Source organism: Leptonychotes weddellii, chromosome 10 (assembly GCF_054177405.1).
Source record: "Leptonychotes weddellii isolate Sample4059 chromosome 10, ASM5417740v2, whole genome shotgun sequence".
Classification (NCBI taxonomy): Eukaryota; Metazoa; Chordata; class Mammalia; order Carnivora; family Phocidae; genus Leptonychotes; species Leptonychotes weddellii.
In genome coordinates this window covers 26,836,157-26,843,136 of record NC_138378.1, presented here as the reverse complement: position 1 = coordinate 26,843,136, position 6,980 = coordinate 26,836,157, and the positions used below count along the sequence as shown (strand labels likewise).

General features: G+C 54.9%; 1 protein-coding gene across 1 annotated transcript in view; it reads right to left on the bottom strand.

The window, feature by feature from the left end:
* The window catches only part of HSPA12B (heat shock protein family A (Hsp70) member 12B), a 17,880-nt gene extending 17,375 nt beyond the window's left edge, over positions 1-505 (bottom strand). The window contains exon 1 of the mRNA XM_006742596.3: positions 373-505. The gene's annotated coding sequence lies outside the window, so the exon portion shown is untranslated. The remainder of the gene's footprint in view (positions 1-372) is intronic.
* Positions 506-6,980: the final 6,475 nt, after the last annotated feature.

Here is a 6,980-nt window from a genome sequence, read left to right as displayed (position 1 = left end):
CGACACACACACACTCAACCTCCAGGTCTCCACGTCTGGCGTAGGCATTGTGTCCTCCACAAACTGGCTTACTGGAGCAGACCCCCGCCCCACTCCAGCCCCCGAGCCCCACCCCTACCGCGGCACAGGGCTCTCCTCAGCTCCCCCACTCTCCGCAGAGCCGGTGTGGGGTCCCGAAGCCCGGAGGGGAGCCCACGGTCGCCGCTTCAACTGCTTTTCTGAACCCGCAGCCCCACTGGAGAGAACCAGCCCAGGGTTAGGAAGTCTTTCGGGCGGCGGGGTGGGGGGTCGGCCGACAGCCCGGGACCGGCAGGACGGCACACCTCCCCGCCTTTCTCTTCTTTGGGAACCCCCCCGGCGCCCAGAACTCACCTCCGCCCTCCCGACAGCTCGACCTCCGTCCACCCGCCTAGATCCCGGGCCCGCAGCCCGTGACCGTGCCCCGCCGCGGCGGCCGCAGCCCTCGACGTGCGCCCAGCCCGCGCCTCCGGCTCGCCCCGCGCCGCCCACCCCGCCCGCCGCCCCCTCCCCCTCCCCCTCCCCCAGGCCGGATGGCCGCGCGCTCCCGGCCCAGATGTGCGAGGCCGGGGCGGGGCCTGCCTGCGCGGGCCTCTCCGAGGGGCCCACCCCGGCCCCGCGTCCCGGCCCCTCCCTGCGCCCCTCCAGCGCCCCGCCGCTGCGCCTCCACCCCTCCGCCCCGCCCGCAGCCCCGGGGGTGGGAGGGAAGGGTGAGGAGGGGCGGTGGAGGGAGGGAAGCGGAATTCCAGACCCCTCGTCGGCCTCCTGCGGCGAGCGGCCGAGGAGCTCTCCCTCCCCGCCCCAAAGGGCCCACCTCGGGGCTCAGGTCAGGTCAGCCCAACTCCAGAGCCTAGCCGCTGCGGAGGGATGGCCCTGGCTCGGACCCCTCCTGTCCCCTGGCCCAGACTCCTTAGAGTCCCCAGTCCGTCCCACTCTCCACCCCCCATCCAGCCCTAGCCAGGTCTCCAAGGGTCAGACAGAAAAGGCCTAATTGAAGGTGAGGTCAGCCCCTTGGGCCCCAGGCTGGGGCCTAGCTCTGTCCTTGATGAAGCTTGGGGCATTGAGGAAGGGTTCTCGCAGGCTGGGGCCCCATTCCTGGCAGGGGGCTCACTGGGAACTCACCCAGCCTCCTCAAAGAGCACCCAGCCCCTTTCCTTGGAGAGTTCACAGCCTTCCTATCCTAACCAGGTGCTCTGGGGGATGCTAGGACATGGCTCCAAACAGGGGTTTGCCAGATGGAGACCCCTTTCTGCTAAGGCCCCTCTAATGCAGCTAACCTACCTTGCCCTGCACCACCTACCTGGTTCTGGAGGGCCTGGGCCAGACCCCTTTGCCTCTGCCCAGTGTGCCCCCGAGGGTACTCAGCCTGGGCACAGGTGGGAGGGGGGCCAAGGGCTGCTTTTCAGCCGCATCTCTCTGCAGTAGGGGGTCTGGCCTCCGGTCTGGTCTGTCACCCACCCCCCCAGACAAGGGCCCCACGGTTCTTTGGGCATCACAATTGTCCCGCTACCCCAAACCTTTGCCGGGGCCTCCTCCCCACTGCCCATCTGAAAGCTCATCAGCTGAAGTGTCACCTCTGCTAGGCTTCTTGCCCTTGTTATCCGGGTCACTGCCCTGGAGCGCCCCTGCAGCAAGGCGGGGTGGGGGGGTGGGGGGTGATGCACCAGTGTGCGATGTCAGTGGCTGGCTAGTAAGCCAGCAAGGTATCCAGTCGGCAGCCTCCACCCGCTGCTCCTGCAGGTGCGTCTCCCGGGACCGTGTCCATGGGTTAGTGCGTCTCCCGGGAGTGTGTTCACGGGTTAGTGTGTCCCCCAGGACTGTGTTCGTGTGTTAGTGTGTCTCCCGGGACCGCGTCCACGGGTTAGTGTGTCTCCCGGGACTGTGTTCATGGGTTAGTGTGTCCCTCGGGACGTCTGTTTGTGTCTTTGTGTCTATGTACATTATATATGTGTGTCTTCGTGCGTGTGTTTGCATGTGTCTGGGTGTGTGACAGGTGTGTGATGGGGGCTGTCAGCCCTTCCTGTCATGCCAGAGGCTGAGCAAAGGCGGGGAGGGCAGAAGTGGCCGCAGGGGAGTGTATGGAGACCGGGCAAAGGGTCTGGCCCCTCCAACGCAGTCTGTCTCTTGTTTTCTTCTGCCCTTCCTTCCATCCCCACTCCGAGCTCTACCTCTTGGCTCATCTCTGAGAGCCATGGCAGCAGGCTCTGGGCAGGAGTGAAGAAGACTCATGGTAAGGGGTCCCCAGGCCTCAACATCCTCCCACTTGGCAGGCTTTCCCCCCCTGCCCCCGCATTTCGGGCCCTCTCAGTCTGATTTGGGAGTTACAGGCCCCACCCTTGGGCAGCTTCCAGTCTAACAGAAGGGAAGGACAGCAAATAACCCCAGTGAATTCTCAAAGTCAAGAATGTTCCATTCAGTTGCCAGCAGGTTGGGGCCCAGGAGGTCATGCACAAGGATCCTGCAGAGCCCCCGCCTTTACCATCCTCTCTCTCTGTGCCCTTGCGACACCCTCCTCTCCCCTCCCAGTGCCATTGTGGGCCTGCCCACTGACCTCACCGGCTTTCTGCTTCTCCCGGGGTGGGGAAGCTGGAGGAAGGATCAGCCTCTGAGAGTATCCTCCCAGGAGCAGCCTCTCTCCAGGCCAGGCTTCCCCACCCTGGCCTCAGCTCCTCCATTCTCTCAAGGACGCCCTGCCCTTCCAACCCATTTCTATTGTGCAAGTGAAGGTGACTTTCCAAAGCACAAGTCTGGCCCCATGCCTTCCCCACTTATATTCTACGTGACTCCCCACTACCTGCAGGAGAAGATCCAAGTGATCCAAGGTGTGGACTGCCCTTGGTTGACCTCTCAAACTCCCCTTCCCAGACCTAACCTCCAGCCTCATCTCCAGCCCTTTGAACACAAGCTCCAGAACTTTGTTCCCCCTGGGCCAGGCCCCCAGCCCTGACCTGCTCAGCAAAATCCTTCTTTCCCTTGAGCCCTTGGGGGAAAAAACTGGCCCCTTGGACCTTGTTGTGGGTGCTGTGTCAGTTTGGAGAGCCCCCGGCTCCGGTGATCACTAGGGGTCTCTCAGGAAAACGCAGGGTTGGGAAGGCAGAAATAGGGCTCTCCTTTCCCAGTGCCCACCGCCTGGCCTGACACGGCAGACCAGCAGGCAGTTTTAGGACAGGGCGTCTCAATCTGCCCCCCCTCCTGCCCCCACGCACAAATACACACGAACAGGGAGGGCAGATGCCAGTAGTCTTATTCACCAGTAGACTTTGTTGACTGGGTAGTACTAGCTGGGTAGTTTACCCTGCCACGAAACCCTTGTGGGGAAGGGCCCTCCATCCTCATTTGTACAAAAGAGAAAGCTGAGATTTCAGGAGAACTGGGCACTGCCCCATTCGGACCCAGCAGTGGCCTCAGGGCCTATGTCCTTGACCTTATGTTGCAGGAGGCTGGCAGGGGAGAATGGTACCTAGGCACCCAGAGGAGGCTCCCCAATGGTTGTCCAGCCCTGCCTGACCCTTCCTGGGGACAGGAGGTGGAGGGCTCCTGGGACAGAGGCCTCTAGAGTGTTCCTCTACCAGATTCCTGAGGTGCGAGCTTCCTTCCAGGAATTACTCTGCCTGCTCCCACCCAGCTGGACTTCCTGTCTGTGGCCCACAGCCACATCATTTTCCTCATCGGAGAAGGGAGTGTGGGAGGCCCGGCCTGTGGCCAGCCTAGGTGGTGCCCTGCCTCCCCTCTCATATGGGCAGCTGGAGCCTCTTTTTTTCATAAAAAGAAAGCCCCGGGGTCACACCTTCTTGCCGAGCCTCTCCAGCACCTTGCCCCCAAATGACACCCAAAGGATCAGAATCGGCCCCTTTCCCGGAACTCTGCACCAACACTGTCCCACTTGCATCCCCTTCTCCAGTGTGATGTTATTAGGGTTCCTAGCAGGAACATCGGGAAGACTTCTTGGAGGAGGCCACCCCTGATCTGAGCCCTGAAGGACTGCTGAGACAATTATCCTTGTGGAGGAGTGGGAGGGACATTCCAGGAGGAGGAAACAGTGCAGATAAAGGCAAGGAGGGCAGGGTTCTGTGAGGGTACACAAAAGGACCAAGACTCTAAGGGAACAGGACGTGTTGGGGGAAGATAATACCATGTCAGCCATCTTAAGGTGGAGGAGACTGGAGCTGCCCCCTCCCCTGATATCTATTTTCTTGTTCTTAACAATACAATCTTCTCTTTTTAGCCATGCACGTGGCCACCCAGCATAAAGAAGAGATTTCCCAGCCTTCCTTGCTGCTAGGTGTAGCCACATGACTTAAGTTCTGGCTCATGAGACAGAAGCAGAAGTGCTATAGGGTGTCTTCCAGGCTTTAAACGCTGGTGGGTGCCTGTTGTTCTTTGTTCCTCATTCTGCTTTTCGCCATCCCACTGTCTGGAATGTTGATGAGATGACTGGAGTGCAAACCACTATTTCAGAACATAAGGTTGAGGAACACGCCCCAGGAGTAGCAGAATAGTGACCTTCAGAGAGATGGGCACTTGAGCAGTATTCCCATGCCAGCCTCGGGCTGTGTCCATCCAGACATTTAATGCAGAAGAAAGAAACCCTTTTGTGGAGGACACTGTATTTTCAGGCTCTGTTACTCATAGCAGGATGTAATCCTATCTGATTCGCCCCCAAAGAGAAATGTTGACTAGGCAGTTGGTATATGGATCTGGAGCTCAGAGCAGAGTTCTGGGTTGCGGGTAGAAATTTGGCAGTCACCCTCATGGAGATGGTAATTGAAGCCACGAGAGTGGATGAGATCACCCAGGCAGGGTGTGCAGTGTGAAAGAGAAGGGTAGAGGGCTTCCCAGAAGGCAGCCCACCCCACCCTTTTGCCCACAAAAGACGATTCTGGCTTTACCACTCAGTTCATCCACCCCCCCCCTCCCAACATCATATGAGGAAGGTTCTGCCTCCCTGAAACACTTTTTGGTTTTTATGATGCAGAATCAGGATGGAGGGAGGCTAGGGGCAAGACAAGAAGTGTATGGATGGGGAGGGGGGGTGATTGTCTTGAGTTTTTCAAGTTTTTGCCAGTGTGTAGGGAAGTGGGTGGAAGAAGAAAGGAAGGGGTTTTATAATGTGTTCCTATCATCTAAGTATCCCTCTTGATTTTGGCTCAGGTCACTGGTCACAAGTGTGGCTGCCCCCGGTCGCCACACAAGGCTATTACCTTACCACTGACCATATTCCCTATGCCGTAGCTTTCATCCCTGTGACTTATCCATTCCAGAACTGGAAGCCTGGACCTCCTACTCCCCCTTACTTCTTTTTGCCCATCCCCCACCCAATAGATTTTATTTATTTATTTTTTGGGGGGAGGATCAGAGGGAGACTGAGAGAGAACCTTAAGTAGGTTCTATGCCCAGCCCAGAACCTGATGCGGGGCTCGATCTCACGACCCTGAGGTCACAACCTGAGCCAAAATCAAGAGTTGAATGCTTAACCACTGAGCCACTCAGGTGCCCCCCAATAGATTCTGTTTTTAAAAATAGTTTTAGGGGCGCCTGGGTGGCTCAGTCATTAAGCGTCTGCCTTTGGCTCAGGTCATGATCCCAGGGTCCTGGGATCGAGCCCGCATCGGGCTCCCTGCTCAGTGGGGAGCCTGCTTCTCCCTCTCCCACTCCCCCTGCTTGTGTTCCTGCTCTCGCTATGTCTCTCTCTGTCAAATAAATAAATAAAATATTAAAAAAATAGTTTTAAATCTACAAAAATATTGAGCAGATAATGCAGAGTTCCCATGTATCCTTTCCTTGCACAGTTTTCCCTGTATTAACATCTTGGATTAGTGTTGTGTATTTGTTACAATTACTGAACCAACATTGATACATTGTTAACTAAAGTCCATAGTTAGCATTAAGGTTCACTGTTTGTGTTGTACATATATAGGTTTTGAAAAATACATAATATCGTGTATTCGTCATTACAGTATCATACAGAATAGTCTCTCTGCAGCAAAAATCCCGTTTTCCACTTATTTATCTGTTGAGTGCCTGGCAACCACAGGCAAAAAAAATTTGCCTTTTCCAGAATGTCAAATAGTTGGAATCATACAGAAGGTAGTCTTTTAATAATAATAATAATTTTTTCCCCAAAGATTTTATTTATTCATTTGAAAGAGAGAGAGAGGAGGGGCAGGGGGAGAGGTAGAAAGAATCTGAAGCAGACTCTGCACTGAGTGTGGAGCTGGAGCTGGGCTCAATCCCATAACTGTGAGATCATGACCTGAGCCCAAACTGAGAGTCAGACACTCAACTGACTGAGCCACCCAGGCACCCTCAGAAGGTAGTCTTTTCAGACTGGCTTCTGTCACTTGGTCATATGCGTTTAAGGTTCCTCCGTGTCTTTTCATGGTTTGAAAGCTCATTTCTTTTTGTCACTAAGTAATATTCTCTTGTATGCATGTAACAGTTTATTTATCCATTTCCTCATTGAAGGACATCTTGGTTGCTTCCAGTTTTTGGTGATTATAAGTTAAGCTGCTATAAACATTTGTAGACAGAGTTTTGTGTAGACATGTTTTCAACTCAACTGAGTAAATATCTTGAAGTGTGGCTGCTGGATCATATGGTAAGACTATGTTTAACTTTGTAAGAAACCCACCAAACTGTCTTCCAAAGTAGCTGTACCACTTTGCATTCCCACCAGCAAAGAATGGAGGTTCCTATTGCTCTACATCCTTGCCAGCATTTGGTGTTATCAATGTTCTGGATTTTGACCATTCTGATAGGTATGTAGTGATATCTCATTGTTGTTTTAATTTGCCATTTCCCCATGACATACGATGTTGAGCATCTTTTCACATGGTTACTTGCCGGCTATGTATCTTTGGTGACATATCTGTTCAGATCTTTTGTGCATTTTTAAAAGACTTTTTAAATTTTAAGTAATCTCTGCACCCAACGTGGGGCTCAAACTCACAACCCCGAGATCA